Raw genomic sequence first — 25,862 nt, forward strand, 5'->3', positions numbered from 1 at the left:
GATCGCTACCAAATGCAAAATTTTTTGGAATAATTATTTACTAAAGCAACTTGTTTCGAGATATAATCCTCATTTTCAGGTTGCAATGGCAACGCAAAAACATTTAACAAAAGTACATATAGATACTAGTCTTTTTTTTCAGTCTTGGCATGTGCTGCGATCATCTAACGGAGAAAGTGGACAACCAGATATGAGGGAATATTCACTTCGTTTATTGGTCTGCTGATCCCATAAAAATTTTAAATAATATCTCACTTTGTTCATATGATAAATAAAATTTCAGTAATGGAGAACACCACAAAATCACAGCTACTTCACATGAACAAGGTTACTGATTATTTAAAATTTTGTATGTGAACAGCAGACCAACAAATAAAGTGAATATTCTCTGATATTCGGTTATCCTTCTCGTTCTTCACATGATGACCACAGCACATGACAAGAGTTTAAAAGCAACTTTAATAGCTAAGTGTACTTTGTTAAATGTTTTGGTATTCCCATTGCAGCCTGAATATGAAGTTTATATCTCGAAATACGTTGCTTCATTAAACGTATTAAGTAAGTTAACAAATTTTGTGATTTGAATTGTAAAGAAAAAGGAATTGGAACAGACGGGAAGAGATTTAAACTGAGGTTTACAGAGCACATTCTACTATTGGCAAATGGGGTTAAAGAGCTACAGCCGATGGTATCGGATCTCGGCTCTGAATGTCTATGGTGGGACTTGACGTATCATTTTCCAATACAAAAATTATGTCTATTAAATGGAGCACGACAGGAAAGGTACAACTGAAAAACTCACTACTGTACGTTGTCAGAGAATACATCTGTCTTGACTAGCTTATAAATATGGAGGTAGACATAAGATCGGAAATCTTCCGATGCATCAAATGAGGGAGCCAAGCATTTGGAAGACATTCTACTGTCTACAGGGCAAACATGACAATAAAACTGGAAGAACAGTTTTTGATCAGTTGTGTGCTGCCCATTTTGACTTAAGGCTGTAAGACACAGACACTTGTTGAATATAAGTGACGGAAACATAGACCTGCACAGTAAGCCATGGAAAGTTTATGTTTCTATATACAAGAAAAGACAAATAAATGCCAGAATGCGCCAGAACAATTACTGATATTAAGGGTGGGCGTTCGTGAATTGACCGAAAATGTCAATTTTTAGTTTACTTTTTATTTTTTCGTACAACTGTATGACAATAAGGTCCCAAAGTTTCAATGATGAAATCGCTCCGAGGCGCCTGAAAAATAATTAAATGTGTGACGCGACCTTCCCTCAACTTTTTGAGGCAAAACTTCTTTATGTAAAGGCTCAGACGGATAATGACCCCTACATTTACGAGGAGAGGCTTCCAAATTGTATCCTGAATGTTCGTCGAGTCCATTTACAGTTTCTGCCCGATCCTGAACTTCTAAAAACGTGCATTCATGGTAAAATCCAGAATCCAAATGATTCTCTAAATTCACTTAAGTGGAAACGATGCCTTAAAAACACATTTTCGTCTGCTATAGTTATCAGAAATGAAATTGATGACTGAGTACTTGTATCTAATTTTGGGAACGCAGGGAGGATAAGAGTATTAGAGAGAATGGGCTTTAAAATGAGAAGTTCTTAAGACAGCTTGAGAAAAATATATTTACACACCTCTATGCAGCTGAAAAATCAGTTGCAGACTTGGTAAAGGAAAGAAGGCAGCAAAGAAGAAACCATAAGAGAAGCGTTGAAGGGAAAGCGGGCCCTGAGTACAAATCTGGGGCCTCCTAAAGAGGTGACATAAGAAAAAATATTGGGTTAAACTTTAAATTGCATTTCTTGAAAATCATGTTTTTTTAAAGTTTATGTATCTTTTCTCAGAATCTATGAAGGCTATAATTTTGAAATTTTGTATACTTATTTCTATAAACCCAATAAATTTTGTCTCAAGAATAAATTTTGAAATTCTGAGTGAAAGCTGAGGTAGGGGCAAAGTGCTTGGAATTTCGCATGAATTTTGTGTTATACTTACAGAATTATAAGTAAAAAAATTATTACAATCCTTCTATTGGATAAATTCAAAAAACCTAATGGGGGAAGCTTACTATACGAAAAGACATTAAATAGAAAGAAATTTTTTAGAAATCTCTTGAATAGTTTCTGAGTAAAAGGTACATACATCATTTTTTGAAAATAAATTTTTAAATTTCACAAAAAAGTTAAATATGTTTAATTCAACGATGTCAAGAGTAAATGAGTTAATTTCATGTAAGGCATGTTAAAAAATTTCATTACCGTACCCTCAAAATTGTGAAATTGGTGCATCTTTTAAATAGTGCGTGTTTTTCATGAACGTCGCTCCTTAACGACATCCTGGAGAAAACAGCCAGACGAAATTATGGAGGTCGGACAAAGGCGGTGCTGGAATGAAGAGACAGAGAGAGAGAGAGAGAGAGAGAGAGAGAGAGAGAGAGAGATCAGTCTGAAGCACTGCCCATTCTCAAGTATATCTATAGCAAAAGATGTGGCTACATCACAGGGCTATCGTCAACGGTCATCATCTTGTGATGTTAAAAAAAAAAAAAAACACACACACAAATATGCACGGCAAGCGATTTTTTAATGAAACAATGATGTATCCATATGTTACTTCGTATGTACTTGAGAATGGGCAGTGTCAGAATCTAGTAATGCAAATGAAATACTTTATGGTTATAAATAAACTATCGCTACTTGAGGCACTGTAGATAGAAAACTATTTATCGTGTGGTGAACCAACTTTACAGGAATGATGGTCAGATCGTTCGAAGCAGGATTTGCGTTGTTGGTAGAGTTGAGTATCATGGCTCGACGTTAGGCACCGATACTGGTATGGCGACGTATGATCGTAACACAAGTTTCAATGTGCGTTACAGCTGCAGACAGACAACATGGGTCTGGTTGAAGTGAGCAGGGCTATCCTCGTGTCGACGCATTGTAGGTATACGGAGAGATTCTCTTTCTGCACCGGTGTTGAAGAGTATTATTCGGAAGTTAGAATTAATATGCGATTTGGGAATTGCTCCTGGGAGAGGCAGATGGCCGATTGCACCACAGATTGTTGAAGAAGTTACTGTTGTCGTGGCTGACAGTGGTGGACGTAATTTGTGATATTCAAGCGGTGCACGACAGCTGAGTATTCTATGGTCCACCATTTGAAACGAGTGGCGAACCACTGTGAAACGGTATCCCTACAAACTTCTAGGCTGTCGTGGATGCAGATGGTCGTCACGCTAAGCAACGTTTGTAAGCTGGAACGTAGAGGCGGTATGCAATTAACAAATGTTACCCTCGCACGTGGAAATAAAAATGTGTTTCTTTCAGTGGTGTATTTGTTATTTCTTTTCGACATGTCTTTAAAATTGTTTCCAGAAAGTTCCATTTTCCTGCGAACACTGATTTTTGAGGACGTACTCTCAGTAGCGAAAGTTTAATTACAAATAGGTATGTTTTATTTAAACGCAATTTGGTGGAATAATGGCCTTCTTGAAATTTATTGAGGCTCTGCGGCACACCCAAAAGAAGATGAAAGATCACTGGAGTCAAGTTGCCCTGTCGCTGCACACCGGTCGGCAAAGATAGAGTGCGCTGATCGATAGTAAGTGCTGGATCAAGCGCGCCTATCACGAGGGAGGCCAGAGACACACGGACTAGCAACACGCCGTGAATACCCTCTCGACAGCCTGTATTTAGGACGCCGCCTCTGACTGGAGTGTCTCAGTCACTGACTCACTGACTTACTCAGGCTACGACAGTTCATAGCGACCAGATCGAGACTAGCAGCGAGGCTAAAGTTTGTAATAGCAAGATAATAATAATAATAATAATGGCGTGTGACGAGGGCATCCCGTCGGGTAGACCGCTCGCCTGGTGCAAGTCTTTCGATGTGACGCCACTTCGGCGACTGGCGCGTCGATGGGGATGAAATGATGATAACACAACACCCAGTCCCTGAGCGGAGAAAATCTCCGACCTAGCCGGGAATCGAACCCGGGCCCTTAGGGTTGATAGTCTGTCGCGCTGACCACTCAGCTACCGGGGGCGAACAACAGCAAGATTAACGATACTGTCTGCAAGAGGAATATCACTGATGAGCTTGCATCACGAACACGGAGTTTATTCAAGCTAAGTAAAATTTCCTGTAAAATTTCCACGTGTGCCTTTGTGTTGTAGAAAGAAGATACCAGCCACCAATAACATCGTTTCCCTTTCTTCCTACAGTGCAAGACTCTAGAGTGGCGATGAGGATTAACAATAGCGACGAGGATAATTCAGTGGCGATCGAAAGTAATCAACTTGGCCGAAGATTTTGGTTGCTTCTCTAGTGTTTTAGCTTGCAGGGGTGATCAATTTTCTCTTTGCTAATTTGTTGTTGTGCTCCTGCATGTATTCCAGGAGGGGAACCACAGGACTAATCAAATTTCTCATTTCAGAGGCTTTGCTTGTTTGTTTGCTGTAACGTATTTGTGTAAGCCACAAATTCCCTGCCCCCTCCACCCCTGCCTCCGCACCTCAGCCGCAGACGGTCAATGCGATGGATCTATCACAAGTTTTTCAGTTTCAGAACCAACAAATTGTTACCCTACTGACGACGGTACAATAACCACTGGCTACACAAGCTGTGTCGGCTAGCCAACCAACCAACCAACCTGCCCCCAGTTACAAGCACATTGTCAAGCTCTTCGTGTTCAAGGTACTGTAAAGTTGCAATACTTCATTTCGATTGCGAAAATGTGTAGAGGTGCAGGAAAACAATTTCAACATATGCTGTAATATTGTAATTGTTGTAACTCTTTGAATTATGTTGAGTAAGATGAAGTTTAACTATGAATGAATGTGGCTGTTATCCTGGTCATACTGAAGGAGGTAAGTTGGTTGTCCTGGGGAGTGAGAACTTTACTTACGTGCGTCTCCCGTGCCCTTATGGAGAATTACTTAACGGTAAACTCGTTGTAAAACGAACAACTGCGCCTCCATTTACATTACAAATGCGTGCCGACTCAATGAGTACTCACAAGAGTATGAGCACGTCACATTAAAATACAAAGGAATATGTGACAAGGCCTGTCGTAATAACCAGAAGATGAGCACAGTGGGAAACGCGATTTAGCCGCTTAGAGTGCGCTGAAGGTCAGTTAAGAAGGTAATCCTCGGTCACGGCGTGATCACAAGACGACGGTAGACTTTGAGTAGTTGCACGACCTGATACAGAATCGAAATAAATAAGTCAGACATTTATTACTTACTGATACAGGGATGGCACTGACACATTTATCGGAAAGAAACTACGTTCAGAACCGGCAGAATGTTAACGCTAACTGGACCTCGTATTGTACAGAAAAATACGATCGATTCGTACGTAGATGAACTGTAAATGTCACTTATTGCCAAAATGGTACTTGCTAGTAGAATGGTGGCTCAGTGGGCGAAACATTTGACGCGCCAGTGAGGATCATGAAGAATAAGACATTCTTTAACTATAGTAAAATGCAGGATAACCTGCGGGGGATTGGTGATTGGTGGACGTTCAGTTCATCATGAACATAAATAAACCAGAATGAAACACGCTCCCATCACAGCACAAAAAAGGGCGAATATGTCTTGGGCAGAATTGAGGATGTAAAAGAAGGTGACTAGTTTTTCGAACTATCTGGCAGCTTCAGAGACACTTTAAACATTTTGACATTTTCGCATTTTATTTGCTAGTATTAGTACTCGCGTCATGTAATATAGCGCATCGTGTCAAATAATTTAACAATTTAACATGATACGTGATGTCACATCTTCTAACATGCCACATGTCATCCAATAAGGCATTTGTTATGCCGTGCAATATGGCACATCGTGTTATTAAAGTCTATGATCGATCCATCCCCTCTCTGGGATATTTGTTATTTAGGTGCACACCCATACTCAGATACTTCCTATTGGAGCTGCATCCAACACTAGAAGCACGGAAATATGTGCCTGTTTGTTCTTACAATCTTCGCCGTACCAGTAAAGGGGATGGATTTTGGGGGAGAAAAAAAAATCAACCGTCTCAAACCAGAAATCAAAAAGCTGCTTTAGCGTCACCCCGTCGGCCCAGGAACAAATCCACCCGCAGTAATTATACTCACCCAGGAAATCTTTCTTAGATATTACGTGTATGATCTTCAGACATATGCTATACATTCTTCACTGTGGCTTGCGACTCTTCTGGATTTCTGGCACAGGACCAGGGACTTTAGCCTATAAATTGCGAAGTGCAAGTGTGCCAACACCTCGCAGCTAAGAGAAATCACGGCGCTGGTGCGAAGCTGGTTAACTCGCAAGAAACCGCGAACATGTCGAGATGTTTTGATTTAAATGTCTTTGAAGCTGCCAGATAAGTCGAAAAGCTAGTTCCCTTCTTTTGCACCCTAAATCCACCCAGTATTTATTCGCATTTTTTGTGCTATGATAGAATTTTTCATTCTGGTTCCCAGTTTTTACTGTACCATAATTTTGACATCATAACACCATAGCTTGGCAAACCGATGTAGGATTTTGTTGACTGGGGTGACGACTGATCCGATGTAGGTTTTTTTATTGTCTTTCTAACCACATTGATTATATCGTGGCAACCGGTAAAACTTTCACAAAACAACAGAATGACCATTAATTACACGTGTTGTCTATCTTCTTATATAATTTGAACCGATCGGAACACGTTTGAAACTTAGAAGTCGCTAGCGTAAAAAACTCACAAAACATGGTTTTTGCACGTAAAATCGGCATGGAGCTAATTTTTGAAAGCGAGTTGATAGATAACTTTGTCATAATAACGCTCTTTTTATTTATTTGCTTCACTTTAAACTGTTTCCGCGCATTCAATTCACGCATCAGGGAATTTTACGTGCTACATTTACCTCGAATTTAAACTATCGTATCTCGACAACTAATATAGATTATTAGATACAAATTTCATTTTGACTTTATCAATTTATCTACCTTCGCGCACAGAATTTCGTGCAAGTTTAAAGTATAGAAGGCACACTTCAAAAACCTCCCAGAAAAACATGTTTTATGCATTTTTTGCACGTAAAATACGAACAGTGCACATACAAAGGGTTTTTTTTTCTTTATTGTGATTTCATTCCCCTGCCCCATATGGGCAGGGGAGGGCTGTCAGCAGCACAATCCGCCGCTCTTCAGCTGACAACTAAAACAAGAATAAAATAATACATACATAAGGAGGTAAAAAAGGGGAACATAAAACAGAGTAAGGGGAGAAAATGGAGGTAAAAATACACTGACATGTAGACGTTCATTGGGGACAGTTAAAAAAGTCACCAGAAAGTTAAAAAACACAGTTGGCGATTCTGAAAACACAGAGAAGACACTGGATGCGCATGCACAGGTTAAAAGTTGGCCACAGTATTAAAAACACTCCGAAACAATCAACTTAAAACCCACTTGGAGCACACACGACGAAGAATAAAACTACCAGGTGGGACCTGCCGAGGGAAAGGTCAGAGAGGAGGGAAAAGGAGGGGAGAGCATGGGGCAGCTGGGGAAGCGGCGGGATGAAGAGAGGAGGGGCAACCGTGGGTTCACGAAGAGGCAGGAGACACATGGGGCGGGAGAGGAAAAGGGAAGACAGGGCAGGAGGGAGCGCAGAGACACAGAAAGAAGACACAAGAGATGGAGGGGGAGTAGGAGGGGAAATCCGCTCAGAAGGAGGGAGGGGGAGGAGAGGGAGCCCGGAGGAGGAGGCAGGAAGAGGGGGTTAGAGTTGGTAGGAAGGGTAGATGTCAGGGCGAAGCTCATCATCCGGGAGTGGTAGACGGTGGAAGTTGTGTTGGGAAAGGAGATGGAGGGTGTGGAGATGGAGAGAGGGAGGGACACAACGGTAAAGGCGCGGCAACTGGTTGGGAGTGGAGAGGAAGGGAGACACCAGGGGGTGAGGGGGATGAAGGCGACGGACAATATATAGTGTGCAGATGTGTTCAAGGAAAAGGAGAAGGTGGGGGAAGGGGATGAGGTCATAGAGGATGCGCGTGGGGGACGGAAGGCGGATGCGGAAGGCGAGGCGGAGTGCATGGCGTTCGAGGATTTGGAGGGCGTTATAGAACCGGGGAGGGGCGGAAATCAAAGCGATGCTGGCATAACAAAGGATGGGGCGGATCATGGATTTGTAGGTGTGGAGGATGGTGGAAGGATGCAGACCCCATGTCCAGCCGGACAGGAGTTGCAGGAGGCGGAGGCGGTTGTGAGCTTTGTTTTGGATGGTAAGGAGATGGGGAGTCCAGGTGAGGTGGCGGTCGAGAGTGATACAAAGGGTGCCATTTGCTGAGCATTAATATCAGCCCAGTTAAAATATTTTGCAAGTAGAATTAATCGGTTTGCACAACAGACCTGGGCGCCAGTCCCGAGTCGTCCTTTAAACCTTGCTTAATATACTGTAACATACGGGACTCCCTGATTTCAAAATTAAATATCTCGAAAACAAAGATCGTTAGAGGAATGCAGTAAACGGTATGTTTATTGTGAAAGCTGTAAGAAGTTTATACAGCAGTTTGAAATAATAGTTACAAAAGCTGCTAACAGATGGCGCTGTACGCTGTACAGCTCATATCAGCATACATAAGTGAAATAATCGTATGACAACAATCTTTGCAAACAATCACATCACAATGTTTTCAAAATGTTCACCATTGGCACTACAGAGGTGGCGGAAACGAAGAATGAAATTCGCCATCACATTTCGTAGTGTCTCAACCGAAATGGATTCACATGCCACAGAGATCGCTGATTCAAGCTCGTCCAGCGTGGCGGGATGTTTCGGGTAGACCATGTCTTTCACTGTGCCCCACAAAATAAAGTCACAGGGAGTCAAATCCGACGAATATGGAGGCCAATCCATGTCTGCACCAGTAAATTTGGGATATTCCAAAGCAATGGCTCGACTCCCGAAGTATTCCTCAAGGAAGCAAAACACTTGTTCGGTCCGATATGGTCGGGCTCCATCTTGCATAAACTATTCAGTACCTGGTCGATCCTCTAACGCTTGCTGTGTGGCGACAAATTGTTCCAAAATTGCAACGTAACGTGCACCAGTGACCGTTTCTCGAATGAAAAAGGGCTAATAATGCCACTGCTGCATACTGCAGCCCACACAGTAACTTTAGGAGAATACACGGCTTTCGCTTCACACCAATATGGCTTTTCGGAACCCCAAAATCACCAGTTCTGCTTATTCACGTACCCATTCAGGTGGGAGTGTGCTTCATCTGTAAAGCAGATGCAGCCAACATCAAATCCTTCACTATCAATCATTGTGAGCATCTGATTAGCTAAGGCAACCCTTTGTTGCACAGCTCGTACGGGTATGGCCTGGTGCGTTTGAATTTTGAATGGAAACATGTGTAGGCTCTTTCTCAGTATTTTCTGCGTGCTGGAACGCTTCAAACCAATCTCAGATGCAATTCTACGGACGGATGACATTGGATTTCGCTGAATAATTCCAGAAACTGTGGCGATATTTTCAGGCGTAACTGCGGTTTGCTTGCAGCCAACATGCCACACTAGATCATCAGTTACGCTGCCTGTTCGTTGAAATTTTGCGAATAGCGTACGAATGGTTTTCGTATCGGGTCCTTTTGGAACATTAAATCGTGCTTGAAAACTTCGCCTTTTTGCCGTAGGACTCTCTTCCAACCTGTGGTACTCTAGCACCAGAAAAACGCATTGTTCAATGGAGTACAAGGTTTTAATCTCTTCCTTCGGTACGCTAACCTCCATTCACGTTTCAATAGTGGAACTGATCGCTCTGGGCTTCGGATCACTATTTATACTAGGCATTACGTATGGCGATTACAGCGCCATCTGTTAGCAGTTTTTGTAACTGCAAACTGCTGTATAAACTTCTTATAGCTTTCACAATAAACATACCGTTTACTGCATTCCTCTATCGATCTTTGTTTTCGAGATATTTAATTTTGAAATCAGGGAGCCCTTTTCTGGACACCCTGTAACTACAGTAAGACAGATGTTGCCCGAAAGGTTATACAAATGACCGCTCGTTCTCTTTTTACCCCTTGTTCGTGGCTCAAGTAGGAACCGAGCACCAAGACAACCACAGGGTGCCAGAGTGAAATTTTCACTCTGCAGCGGAGTGTGCGCTGATATGAAACCACAGGGTGTTCCAAAATGATCTGTAAAACTTTGATCACGTGTGTTTCAGAAATGAATATAGACTGAAAGGTGTAATTTGGGGTATAATATTCACTCACACCTAGAGTTTCGTGTTTTCCTTTATTTTCTTTTCGTTTTTGTTTTTCCATGTTGTTTAGTGACGAAAATGCAGAAGGAATGAGGCGAAAGGTAGTGATAGTATGGATTTTATGAAGTGTCTAATGTTGTCCTCTCACATTATGTCTCCTGCAATGTGACAATTTGCATGCATTTCGAGATTTGCAATTAGGAATTTTCCTGATACCAGGTCCTGTGGTTTACGGGAAGAATTACTCCCGATAAGATTCATATTTTTTTATTTTTTATTTTACCGTAGTCGACATTTCTTGAGGCATCTGTGGGAGAAAGTAATATGTTGTCTGACTCTTCTTAGATCCTGCGCTTTCGGAATTTCACGATAAGCCTCTCTGTTTCGCATAACGCCTCTCTCGTAGCGTTTTACACTGAAGCCGGAGGAGCTCCGTGGCGTTTTCATGCTGACTCAATGGACACCTAATGAAGTTCACTGCTGTTCTTTTAATCTTTTGCATGTTATAAGTTAATCTTATAAGGATTCCAGAGTGACGTACGATATTTAACAACCGATTGAACGTGTGTTTTGTAAGCTACTACCTCTATACAAAATAGGCTTGGCGAAAAATTCCTTTTGCGGATGACAGAAAAATTATAATTTCATACAAAACACCAGAACTCCTGCTAGAGGAAGCAAATGCGATTTACAGGATGTTTAGGGCTGATCAGATTGCAATAAAGCAATGCTGAACAGAAAGACAACAAACAGCATCAATTACCTAACGGAAGAGAGTAAATAACTGCCTCATTAAAGATGTACGATAATTCCGTAGGTTGACGCTACAAAAACTATTTAGGGTTGAATACTGACTGTCGGTTGAAGTAAAATCAGCACAGAAAGACACTAGTAAAGAGAATGTAATCAGCGTTTAATGACCTTAGTGTTCTCTCACGAGTGTGTAACACGAAATGCTACTTTTCCTATGAGTTCTTACTACTTAACTTCTGTATCATTCTTTTTTTGGGGATGGAGTGTACAAAATAGACACAAAAAATTTCAAACTGTAGCGAGAGACCATATAAAAACAACAGTCGATCTCACTGTAGATATTTTTTAAAAAAGAACTGAGGATTCTATGTGCACATGAATTCATTTTTCACATTAAGAAAACTTGTCCTTGAAATTAACTCTTAGAAGATCCACGACTTTTCTATGAAGCCACACGCCCGTACAAAAACGACCTCGTTTCCTCGAAGAATATCATTACTCCCAAAGGATTCTAACTTTGTACCTCAACAACGTACTTAGGGAACTATCTTTCCGTAATTCAGTATTGTAGGTCATTTTAAGCAGATAATCTTTCATTTTATGTCGTACTCTTATTTGTGAGTCACTGCCTACAAAAAAAAAGACAACGAAAATAGAATAAAACGAACTACATAAGCAAGCTCACAAAAGATTTGAGTTGGATCGATAAGAGCTCGTAACGTGTTTGCTAATTGTGCTAGCGTGTATAGTACATCAGATGGATAAGTCGTTCAGCTTTCCTTTAGATGATTTGAAACTCCTCAAAGTTGTTCTAACTATGATTCTAAACACATAGAACTGACGTCACAAAAACTCAGTTTTATAAATGACAAACCATGTGGAGTTTTTTGTAATGTATTTACACTCTGTGATTCTTCAGTTTCTCCCGGCGTATTTGTTGCTCGAACAGTCCACGGGTATACTGCCGGTTCTTAGTGTCCAACGGGCACAACATTTCGGCGATCAGACATGTCACCATCGTCAGGTGCGCTGACGAACTGAGCTCCTGAGGGCGGGCAGTATACCCGTGGACTGTTCGAGTATTTACACTCTGTTCTCAAAATATCGACGAAAAATGTATGGGAAAATATACGCAAAGCGTAATGGTGGTCTGAAGATGACAGCACGATTCTGTCGAAACTAGTAATTTGAATAAAGGTATTGAAACTAAGCGATCTTGGCTATCACAAAAAATATGAATAAAAAAGAGATCGCCACAAAAACATGTGTAAGTCGATACAACCTAGTATCAAGGAAATAGCGTGAGGGCTGATCTCACTTAAATCGACGGGCGTGCTGCACACTTCAGTTTTGACATAACCCAAAAGAAAAATACATGGGGTAGAAGTCACACGATTGTGGAGGCCAAAGTACTGACCCTGTTGAAACCATCTTGGACCATAGTGACGTGTTACATGCCTTACATCAGCAGCAAAATGCCAGTGCCCCATCGTGCTTGCTTGTACCTCATTTTATAATATGGGCTTTGTGCGTATTTGAAGCCAATATAGATGGGAACTTCATCGAGAAGTTTTCATTTCTTTTGTGTCTACTTGACGACAGTCAAGTCGTTTAAATAACTGGGCGTAACATTGCAAAGCGATACGATGTGGAACGAGCATGTGAGAACTGTGGTGGGGAAGGCGAATGGCCGATTTCTATTTATTGAGAGAATTTTAGGAAAGAGTGGTTCACTTGTAAAGGAGACCGCATATAGGGCGTTGGTGCGACCTATTCTTGAGTAGTGCTCGAGCGTTTGGGATCCGTAATAGGTCAGATTGAAGGAAGACATCGAAGCAATTCAGAGGCGGTCTGCCAGATTAGTTACTGGTAGCTTCGAAGAAGACGTAAGTGTTACGGAGATTCTTCAGGAACTCAAATGGGAGTACCTGGAGGGAAGGCGACGTTATTTGCGAGAAACACTATTGAGAAAATTTTGAAAACCGGCATTTGAAACTGACTGCAGAACGATTCTACTGCCGCCAACATAAATTACGCGTAATGACCACGTAGATAAGATAAGAGAAATTAGAGCTCATACGGAGGCATGTAGACAGTCGTTTCTCCCTCGCTCTATTTTAGGGCGGAACGGAAAGCAAATGACTAGTAGTGGTACAGGGTACAGGATACCCACCGCTACACACAGTACGGTGACTTGTGGAGTATCTATGTAGATGAAGATGCAGATGTAGATAAAGGACACTGTTTCTGTTGTGTCTAGACAAGACAGCCTAGACACAATGAGAGGAACCCGAAAGGCACGCGCTAAGCTAAAGCAGGATGGCGTGAGGTCTGAAACAGGATACGTAATGAATGCTATAAAGGAAAGTACGTAGCTGCTGGAATACTTGACTTTAATCCATCCTTGTGGTACATCTGGAGATTGTGGCGATACAAGTGAGACTCTTTAGATACATGCAATGTTACTAATGACGCCTTGCTAGGTCGTAGCCATTGACTTAGCTGAAGGCTATTCTAACTATCTGCTCTGCAAATGAGCGAGGCTTCGTCAGTGTAGTCGCTAGCTACGTCGTCCGTACAACTGGGGCGAGTGCTAGTCCGTATCTCGAGACCTGCCTAGTGGTGGCGCTCGGTCTGCGATCCCTGACAGTGGCGACACGCGGGTCCGACATGTACTAATGGACCGCGGCCGATTTAAAGCTACCACCTAGCAAGTGTGGTGTCTGGCGGTGACACCACAGTTTCAGTGGTGACTGGCAACCAGACATCGCAGTATCTTGGAAACGGGTAGTGGGCGGACCCAGGTGCACAGGAAAAATTTTGCTTTTGAACTATCTGACAAAGAAAGTGAAGCATTCAGAAGGTGAGGAGGAAGCTTCAAGCGTTCAGAGGGTGTGTGATGTTACTTCAGTGATTACAAACTCAAGATAAGTGGACAAAGAAATTGGCACCTATGAGTACATTTATTAGTTTGACAGGGAGAATTAATTCAAAAGCCAAGTTCGCTTAAATACTGTTTACTGGATAATCGGTTTCAACACAGTAAAGGTGCCATCATCGGATCTGTGAAGATATAACATGACAGGTTTGAGGGAGGGCTTACATGAGTTACACCATATACATTACTATTAGTACAGTACCACACACCTGAATGTAGATTAACATTTATAAACCATTTGGATATAACGATACATGAGGCAGACCAGCTGACACAAAGTCATGGTCACAAGAAAATGAAAACCAACTGCTCTCATGGTCATTCTTTTCCGTAAGGTACATAAAACCGAAGTCATAAGATAGAACTATTTGGTACATGAGCGCTGCTCGACTGACAACGGTCAGCATCACACTGCCCTATTCCGCGCAGGTATCCCTGCTGCGATTCTAGTGATTCACAACCGGCCACTAGATAGCGCTGTCCAAACAGTGCACACAGAGTCCCACGGTATAACCACTCATTACCGCTACAATACAAATTTACTATTACTGCTAATCAAATACTGAAGCAAAGAACACTTTCGCATACACTTACTGCACATACTATACTTAATATAAAGTACGCCAATTACAGAGTAAAAACATCTGAAGCAAAGCCGTTATCCATATTAGCGCCATACAAAACTAAGTATTATAATTTACTTTTACTCACATATGGAAGTCAGGAATGTGCACATAGTAAGCTGTTCATAACACGAGTTAGATACAATGTGACGAGTGGTTAAAACCTGCATGCTGGGCTTTACCTGTCTGGGCACTATGGTCTTAGGTATTGTAAGCGCTAAAAATGTAAGCATACCATCCATTCAACTCACCGAATGAAGAATAACTGAAAACCATATTACTACGATACCAAGAAAATAGATTCTATATTCTACAGATATATTTGTGTATGGCCGGCTGGAATGGGTGTTTTCTTGGTATCTTAGTACCCATCACTCCTCATTCGGTGTGCTGAATGGACGGATCGAGTGCGCCTTGATGGGAGCGCACGTGGAGTAGCTGTGCATCTTGGTACGCATGTCTGTTTTTTCCGCCTCTTCCCGTGCCCCCTCGGTTTATTTCTGATCTGGCATTCCTTAATTTCATGTGCCTATGCAGGTTTTCATAGTCGGTCCGTCCTACGTTCATAATGAGTGTATAGATGGTGAGAGCCTTTCATAGCAAGTTAGTACTTTTTTAGCGCTTACAATACCTAAGACCGTAGTGCCCAGACAGGTAAAGCCCAGCATGCAGGTTTTAATCACTCGTCACATTGTATCTAAGTCGTGTTATGAACAGCTTACTATGTGTATATTCCTGACTTCCACATGTGAATAAGAGTAATTTATAATACTTAGGTTTGTGTGGAGCTAATATGGATAATGCCTTTGCTTCAGCTGTTTTTACTCTGTAATTGACGTACTTTATAGTAAGTATAGTATGTACAGTAAATGTATGCGAAAGTGTTCTTTGCTTGGGTATTTCTCAGTAATAGTAAAGTTGTATTGTAGTAGTAATGACTGGTATACCGTGGGACTGTGTGTGCACTGTTTGGACAGCGCTATCTAGTGGCCGGTTGTGAACCACTAGAATCGCAGCAGGGATACCTGCGCGGAATAGGGCAGTGTGATGCTGACCATTGTCAGTCGAGCAGCGCTCATATACCAAATAGTTTTATCTTTTTACTTCGGTTTTACATACTTTATGGAAAAGAATGACCATGAGAGCAGTTGTTTTTCATTTTTTTTGTGACAATGATTTTATATCAGCTGGTTTGCGTCATGTATCGATATATCCAAATGGTTTATAAATGTTAATCTACATTCAGGTATGTGGACCTCTCTGATGTCTTTACCATCCCCGACGATCCCCAGTTCGATTACTCCCTCTTCCCGGATGTCCGCGATCGAACTGACACCTCTGTCCCTCCCCTCGCTCCTGGTTTCCAGTACTTGGACAACATGGCACACACGGAACTCAATGCCCCTATCACTACACAGGATCTCATCGCTACACTCCGCACAAAACGCAACACCGCTGCTGGTCACGATCGTGTCACTTATCGCCACCTTTGTGAAGCTCCTGCCTCTTTCCTTTCCACCCTGGCCAGGCTCTATAATGTAGTCCTGTCCACCGGCTACTACACCGACCTGTGGAAAACATCCCATATCCCGATGTTCCTTAAACCCAGTAAACCGCCGTCCGCTGTCTCCTCCTACCGTCCCATCAGCCTTACCTCGGTCTTCAGCAAGGTTCTGGAATCCATCCTAACCCAACGCATCCACCAGCACCTCTGCCTGCACTGCCTCCTTCCCGTTACCCAGTGTGGCTTTCGGCTGTCCTTCTCTTCCGATGACCTTCTCCTTCACCTCACTCATCTCCTCTCTGAACAGCTTAATTCCCATCGCTCCACTATCTTCCTCTCCCTTGACCTTGAACGAGCCTATGGCTGCGTGTGGCATTCCGGTCTCCTCTTCAAACTCCAAACCTTCGCCCTTCCTATTAACTACGTCCGTCTGATCGGCTCCTTTCTTTCCCAACGTCCTTCCTACGTCACCATCCATAACACGGATTCCTACACCTTCTTCTCCTCTGCCGGTGTGCCCTAAGGTTCCGCCCTCTCCCCTCTTCTGTATCTTTTGTATACAGCGGACATGCCGCCGCCTTCATCCCCCATCCACCTTCCCCAGTATGCCGATGACACCGCCTTCTTTGCCCTTGGCCCCACCCTGCAGCGCTCTCAACACCTTCTCCAATCCCATGTTGACCGGTTCACCACTTGGTGCAACCAGTGGTTGCTTAAGGTCAATCCTTCCGAAACCCAGGCGATCATTGTAGGCAAAACCACCCCTTCCTTCCGCCTCCTCGATTTCTATATCACCATCTATGGCGTCCTATCGCCCTCACCCCCACCCTTGGCTGGAAGTGACTGACAATAAGCTCTGTATAGTCAAGCCCACAACGCGTGCATGGTGTACTTCCTTTCAGCCCCATCGACGGGACGAGGTTCTCCTCACTCGGCTTCGAATAGGCCACAGCCCTATGACGCATGGCTTCCTGCTCCGGCGAGAGGACCGTCCAATGTGTGGTGCTTGCGGCGTCCAGGTCACTGTGCGCCACGTTTTATTGGATTGCATTTTATTTTCTGACCAGCGGGTCACGGCTGACTTGCCAGCGGACCTTCCGTCTCTTTTAGGCAACACTCGGACGAATGTGGTTAAAGTTTTAAAGTTCTGTGCCCTGTCAAATGTTTTTACAAAGATTTTAGGGAGAGGATTTTAATTTGCTCAGTGTGTGACAAGCTCGCCAATATTTTATGTAAGTGGCCAGCCAATAACAATTTCCTGTGACATTCTTGTTGTTATATTTCCCCTTTCCTTAGGTTTTACTTTCTTACGTAGCATTTTCCTTCTTTTCCTGCTTTCTTTGAGTGTGTGCTTTAGTTTTCTTAGGTCTGTCCACATTCGTTCCTTTTAATGTGTGTCAGGGCGCTAATGACCTCGATGTTGAGCGCCATAAGCCCCAACACACCACCACACCACCACCTACCCTTAAGTACCTTCGTGTCACCCTCGACCGTCGACCTTATTCCATTCTGCCACCTCCTCCTTTTCCTCGAACTGATACGGATCCTCTACACCTCCTGTGAACTCGACCCCCCTCACCTGCTGGTCTCTCCCATCCTCTCCCGCCCCCATCTGCTGCCGCACCTGTATTCCCACGTCCCACCTGCTCTCCATCTCTCCACCCTCCTTACCCTCTCCCAAGGTGGCTTCCGCCATCTCCCCCTCCCTGATGATGCCCTCCTCCCCTCCATCTACCCCTCCTATCAACTTTGATCCTCCACTCCCACTTCCTGTGTCCTTTCCTTAAGGCACCCTCTCTCCCTTCTCTCTCCTTCCCTCCATTCTCCCTTCCTCCCCCTCCTCCCCTGGGCTTCCCCACCCCCTCCTACCTGCATTCCTGCCCCCCTAACTCCCCTGCCATTGGCATCTCTGCTCTCCTCTCTCCCTCCTCCACCACCTTCCTCCCTTCTTGGCAGGTCCCTGGACTCGCACACGCTAAGTGTACATTTGCGCGCCGGATATCGTCGCCACCAGTTTAGTGTCTGTGCCGTCGTGATTGTGATTTAGTGTTTTTCGCCGACACGCTCCTTGTTCACTTGTACCGTCTCATTCGTCAGTGTTTCTGTGCAGTGCCGACAGTGTTTTCGTGTGTTTTCATCGAGTGTGAACGGCTTCATGTTTTTTATTTAATGTATCTACTGTTTTCTAACCTCCGATTTGTTACTGTTCCATCTTCTTTTTCTCAATTATTGCCGCTCTTGTGGCTGAAGAGCGGAGTAGCCGTAATCCGCTGCCAGCTCGCATTTGTATAAGGTGCACAAATAACAATAAAGGGATAAAACAGGTATGTGGTACTGTACTAATAGTAATGTATATAGTGTAGGTCACGTAAACCCTCCCTCAAACCTGTCATGTTATATCTTCACAGATCCGATGATGGCACCTTTAGTGTATTGAAACCGGTAATCCAGTAAACAGTATTTAAGCGATCTTGGCTTTTGAACTGTTTCTATAAAAGAGTGATCGCCCCACTACGCACTATGTGTTCACTGCAAAATATTTTGATAAGGTCTGTGTGGGTGGACTGATTCGGTTGGGAAGGAGTCATCAAGCCTCTCCACTGACAGGCTGGTCCACAACTTTTGTAACTGATGCTTGATAAGCTACTCTGCGATGCAGTTGGCATCCGATCAGGTCCCACACATGTTCTGTCGAGGCCATATCTGGGGATATTGCTGGCCACGAGATTAACTCACCATCATGCAAACAGTTCATAAAGACACGTGCCATCTTTGAACAAGCATTGTTCTCTTCAGAAATGGCACCACGAAACTGATAAATGAGAGGGAGCGCTTGAGGACACAAGACCTCCGTAGCGTACCATTGAGCCATTATATTCCTTCAGTCACCACCTTTGACCTGAAGTTACACCTGACGTATCCCCACATCATGACACGAGGAATAACCCCTCCAGAACATTAGGAGAATGTAACCTCTCTCCATGTTGCCACCGTACTCGCTGACGAGGGCTATCCGGGGCGTTGCAGGGACGCTATTCATCAATAAACAGAGTTGATGGCCACTGATCACCAGTCCATGCTTGCCAACCACGGCAATACTACCAACGCAGCCGTTTGCAATGAGAAGGTCAGCCTACGCATGGGACGTTAATTCCCTAGTGCGACTTCTGCTAGTCTCCAACCAATGGTGCGGGATGACATGGAATGTGGCAGAAAATCCGTTATTTGTTCTCGAACGGTAGGTGAAGGTTTGAGAGGGGTTAAGATGTGCCTGGTGCACAGTTCAGCGATCCCCCATTGTGGTGAAGACATCGACTGCAACGTTGACGGCGGACGTGCCTGTGCTCACGTCCCCATACAGTGCAACATCATCGGGCCATTGTCAAGGCCGACTGCTCCCCAAATCTGGATATTGACGATTCGACCAACCGATAAATAGGAACCCAAAATGATATTCCCTTCAGACTCGGTCAGGTGTCGATAATGCTGTGTCCTTCCCAGTGATCAGTCAACATCTGACGTTGCTCATGCCGCTGATATTGAAAGTTATTCGCTCTGACTAGACTGTTCGCTCGTTCATGAACTTTAAAATGTTTGCCTGCTTTTTACTCAAAACTGAATGTACTGTCCTCTGTTATAAGATAGTTGGATTGAAATTACTATTGTGAACAGCGTGTCTCAGTGCACACATTTATATAAAGGCAAAAATAACTAGCGTTCACTGTGCAGGAAAGTAAATCAAAACTATTGCTCAGAAACCACTATTGCAATCAAACTGTGCACTGCCCAAACGAATTGAAGCACTGAAATTACGTAGTAACGTTATGAAATACGCTTTTCACTGGCCCACTGAAAATTTGAATTACAGAGAAGATGTTTAGATCTTGCACAATGGTAACGTGGGATGAGAAACGAAAGAACAAAATATGAATAGAATCTCACCTGTTAAATTACAGCATAGTCAGCATGCTAAAGTATGCTAAAGTAAAACTGAACTATTAGGACAAAGACTGGGATGACTTTCACCTACTAAAAAAACTTCTTACTTAACTGAAAATACTAATCCGTTTATTATAATGACAAAGCTGTAATTTAAATTTTTGTTTCACGAGAACAAAAAAGTCACAGAAAACCAAAAACGTTACTTTCTTTACAAAAGTCTTACAAGGCAATGCTTTTACGATTATGCAAATTCTAACGAATTAAACTGAAATGATCTAAACTGAGTTGGGGAAGTGGACTGTTCTGTTGCAAGAATCGTTAACATTATCAGTATGTACCAGCAAAAATTAATACCTTAAAAACATATCCATAATGCGAATCCATTCTCTCTGTTCCATCAATGCTGCATCTGTACCTCCTTCCATCAGACTGATAATTCCGAACAATTTACCTCAGAAAAATCCTCCTCCAGTATGAACTACACTAAAAGTCCTACCAGCTTACTCCATGTCCAACACTTGACTACTCTCTGCTCTACAACTGAGCCGTAAGTCGATTATTCCACAGGTGTCACACGCGACTGCTTCGCTCTCTTAAAATGAAGTTTCCACTAATACTGAAACTATCCGCAAACAAATGTCCAGTCCACCTATATATGTACATCTTTCAATATCCCTACTAGGGCTCCTGACAATAGTAAACGCGAACAACAGTAGTACAGTCAGGTGCGGTTCTACCTGAATTGCAATTATTAGGTTGCTACATAAGTTCATAGCAGTTTTGATAAGCATGTTGGTTTTCAGGTTGCAATGGGTTTATTTACCGATTGTCATTTTTATTTGTAGTTCACTATTGATATTTGAGTTACCATGTTGTCATTTTGTCATTTGGAAATAGTGAGTGCAGCTGTGGACGTTAGAAAATGTAGTGCTAAGTGGAGAAATGGCAACATTTCCAGCATATTCTTCTGTCTGAGTTCAGTAATGGAGTGGCAGCAGCGGAGGTAGTCACAAACATTTGCGCCGTGTATGGGGATAATGTCGCTGGACAGAGAACACAAACAAAAAAAGGTTTTCTTGTTTTAAGGAGGATCGTTTTGACATGAGTCATGCTCCAGGTTCAGAAAGACCTTCGGGGTTTGATGAAGTTCGTTTAAGCGCATTAATCCACAATGATCCACGTCAGTGTACTCGAGAACTGGCAGATGTGATGAACTGTGGTCTTTGCACCATCGCGCGACGTTTGCAAAAATCGGGTGTATGAGTACCGCATGTTCTAATCCAAAATTACAAAAATCATTGCGTGACCGTATGTGTATCTCTGTTTGTCCTCTATAAAAGGGCTCGTGAACAACACCATTCCTATCCTGTATCGTTACTAGTGACGAGAAATGGTGTCTTTATGCTAACATAAAGGAAAGAAAAGAATGGCTGAGCACAAAGCAGTAACTACCCGTACAAAGACCTGCGCGCATCCACAAAGGATGGTGTTATGCATCTAGCGCGAGGAGTGGCCGCGCAGTTAGAGGCAGCATGTCACGGACTGCACAGCCCCTCTCGCCGGAGGTTCGAGTCCTCCCTCGGGTATGGGTGTGTGTGTTGTTCTTAGCATAAGTTAATTTAAGTAGTGTGTAAGTCTAGGGACCAATGACCTTGTAACACCCCACCCGTCACTTATCTGGTTTTGGTGTGTGTCACCCCAGTAATTGACTAACAGATCAACAGAGAGTGCAAAACTGCCGCAATGTCGGATAACGCAAAGAAAGTAATAAGGCCCTGTGACTCCTGAGTGAACTGTGGTGGCAGTGTTGACATTAATTGATTCAGAAGTGATCCCTTTTAATTAAAAAGGGGTGCACATTGATGTTATATTCAGCTATTGAACACCAGATGCAAATGTTGAACATAAAATTAATTATGAAAGTGACTTGGGATTTCAACTACTTGATTGAAAACAGATGCAGTCGATTAACACAGATTTATTTTAACTCACGACCTTCAATCATCACATTATATGACTCTCCTGACAGGCAGTGGTAAGAAATTGCGTTTGCATGGAGTAAAGGGCGCTAAATCAAAAGTAATTCCTATCGACTGACCCAGGTGTAATGTGAAATGCGAGAAGAATTCTACAATACACGGCCCATGAAACCCTCGTGGAAACTTTGCCAACGTGATCCAACAAATTAATCAGCGGCCGGAGCTGGCGCAATATCACCGAAATCAGCGTGCCGGGGAGGCGTCGTTATGCGGACGTCGGCCGACCTCGTGGTACTGCAAGGCTGCGCTCATCTATTCACTTCTAGCTATCTTGCTCTGTACGTACCTGTACGAAAACTTTTTATCTCCAAGCTCAATCGTTCTGTTTGCTAAGTCCTAAACTGCAGAGATGCTCACTCTCTCTCAGGCAAGCTGAGTAAAGAACGCCATGTCTGCACTCTAGGCAAGCTGGGAACGGAAGACCTCTACGGAGACTTCTCCCAGTCCGCTCTTCGCCTCGGTTTCCCCTCCAACAAAAACACTTACGCCAATTGCAGCACAAGTCACGTTAATTATGCGTCGCTTCCCAGCGCCGACCAATGCTTGCTCTGGGAAGTGAACAAATTCCCACAAAATTTCCCTTCCTCTCAACTTCTGCTATTTAGCTCCTCCCAGGCCATCCATCAAGTTTAGCGTCTGCACAAAACACCAATTTTTCCGGACTTCTAACTCCCAGGAGAGTACTTCAGATTTATTGGCCCTACGTTCCCATCGGAGGCTGGCGTATTTCATTCTGTCACTCTTCACCTGATTTACTTCAGACTCTGTGGACCGTGAATTCAGCGTGAAGTAGCTATAGTCACAAACACGCATATTTTGGCCTCTGTTGACTGCTTCATCGTAGCTTTGCGCGGCTTTCTCGCATGTTTCACTGAAAACGGGACGACAGACATTTATCAACAGGCGTACAAGTTCTCGGTCAGCTTCCTGGTACACCAGCATGGGGTCAACCACCCACTCACTGTCACTCATATTAAGGCAACTGGAGGCTGCGCCCTGTTACCGCTTTCTCAGAGCTTGAGCCGCCCTAAGCTGCCTATTGTCGCTTCCCTTCGCCGGTCCCCAGCTGGGTACAGTCACTCGAATACTTCCCTGGAATAAACAAGCCTCCAGTAAATCGACGCGTTTCCACAAAGTTTCATGTAGTGTGAATTACTTTAAAACCATCACCCGACATTAATTATTTCAATACGTCCAAATTATACCCTCTACAAGATGAATTGTGCCTTGTTAGTCATTTTTGTTCGGCCCTACTGTTCGCTCAACGTGAGTTAGGTGATCTTTAATGACTTCATGTAAGGGGCATAGTTCTTGCCATCTTACAACCTAAGCAGTTTGGTCCCTTAGGGATTCACACACACATCTAGTGGAACAGCGACGGTGTGCTGTGCTACGAATTGCTTCCCCGAGGTGTAACCATCACTGCTGACATTTACTGCCAACAACTGAGACGTCTTACAGACGCAGTCCACGAGCGACGACCACGAAGACTGCGTGAAGTGATGCTACTCCACCATAACACCCTCTCGCATTCTGCTAGATTGACCAAAAACGCTATACAGCAGTTGGGTTGCGAAGTCATTCCGCTCGCTCCTTATTGACCTGATTTGCGTTCTCAGATTTTCATCTTGTGCGCTCTCTATCGAACAACGTTCGAATAACTTCCTTCTCGGATGAAAATGAGCTCCGAACATGGCTCGACAGTTTCTTCCCCTCGAAACCACGTGATTTCTGCTATCGTGGAATCGAAACGTTACCCCAGCGTTGGCGGACTGTTGTAAATAGTGAATAAGAATGTGTTATTGATGACCAGAGTCTGTGTTATGTGTATCTGTTGCTTTTTTTTAAACTTATGGAAAAACGCTACGAACCTTGTGTACCAACCTAATATAATCAGTTACATACCAATGGTATGTGCGTGTGTAAGAGTACGAAGTTCTACATCTACATCCATTCTCCACAAGCCACCTGACGGTGTGTGGCGGAGGGTACTTTGAGCACCTCTATCTGTTCTCCCTTCTATTCCAGTCTCGTATTGTTCGTGGAAAGAAAGATTGTCGGTATGCCTCTGTGTGGGCTCTAATGTCTCTGATTTTATCCTCATGGTCTCTTTGCGAGATATACGTAGGAGGAACCAATATACTGCTTGACTCCTCCATGAAGGTATGTTCTCGAAACTTCAACAAAAGCCCGTACCGAGCTAATGATCGTCTCCCCTGCAAAGTCTTCCACTGGAGTTTATATATCATCTCCGTAACGCTTTGGCGATTACTAAATGATCCTGTAATCAAGCGCGCTTCTCTCCGTTGGATCTTCTCCATCTCCTCTATCATACCTATCTGGTACGGATCCCACACTGGTGAGGAGTATTCAAGCAGTGGGCGAACAAGTGTACTATAACCTACTTCCTTTGTTTTTGGATTGCGTTTCCTTAGGATTCTTCCAATGAATCTGTCTGGCATCTGCTTTACCGACGATCAACTTTATATGATCATTCCATTTTAAATCACTCCTAATGCCTACTCCCAGATAATTCATGGAATTAACTGCTTCCAGTTGCTGACCTGCTATATTGTAGCTAAATAATTAAGGATCTTTCTTTCTATGTATTCACAGCACATTACACTTGTCTACATTGAGATTCAGTTGCCATTCCCTGCACCATGAGTCAATTCGTTGCAGATCCTCCACCATTTCAGTACAATTTTCCATTGTTACAACCTCTCGATATACTACAGCATCATCCGCAAAAAGCCTTAGTGAACTTCCGATGTTATCCACAAGGTCATTTATGTATATTGTGAATAGCAACGGTCCTACGACACTCCCCTGCGGCACACCTGAAATCACTCTTACTTCGGAAGACTTCTCTCCATTGAGAATGACATGCTGCGTCCTGTTATCTAGGAACTCCTCAATCCAATCACACAATTGGTCTGATAGTCCATATGCTCTTACTTTGTTCATTAAACGACTGTGGGGAACTGTATCGAACGCCTTGCGGAAGTCAAGAAACACGGCATCTACCTGGGAACCCGTGTCTATGACCCTCTGAGTCTCGTGGACGAATAGCGCGAGCTGGGTTTCACACGATCGTCTTCTTCGAAACCCATGCTGATTCCTATAGAGTAGATTTCTAGTCTCCAGAAAAGTCGCTATACTCGAACACAATACGTGTTCCAAAATCCTACAACTGATCGACGTTAGAGATATAGGTCTATTGTTCTGCACATCTGTTCGACGTCCCGTCTTGAAAACGGGGATGACCTCTGCCCTTTTCCAATCATTTGGAACACTACGGTCTTCTAGAGACCTACGGTACACCGCTGCGAGAAGGGGGGCAAGTTCCTTCTCGTACTCTGTGTAAAATCGAGCTGGTATCCCATCAGATCCAGAGGCCTTTCCTCTTATGAGCGATTTTGTTTTTCTACCCCTCTGTCATCTATTTCGATATCTACCATTTTGTCATCTGTGCGACAACCTAGAGAAGGACTGCAGTGCAGTCTTCCTCTGTGAAACAGCTTTGGAAAAAGACATTTACACCCGTGTCTTCTGTGTGGTTTACTTTTTTTTTTTTTTACAGGTAGTGTATTATCGTGTACTTTCGTCCAGTGCTGTCAAATACGATATGCCCTGTATCTGTCCTGAAATTGCCATCCATGTAGTGTCTCTTTCACTTAAGTTAATAAAATGACTTTACGCTTCTTTTATTTTCCGTTTGCGCAGGTACTTGACATACGCCAGTAACTGCGAGCGTGGTAATCATTCTACGTACAAATTCTCCACTTAA

Source organism: Schistocerca americana, chromosome 1, assembly GCF_021461395.2.
Source record: "Schistocerca americana isolate TAMUIC-IGC-003095 chromosome 1, iqSchAmer2.1, whole genome shotgun sequence".
Taxonomy (NCBI): Eukaryota; Metazoa; Arthropoda; class Insecta; order Orthoptera; family Acrididae; genus Schistocerca; species Schistocerca americana.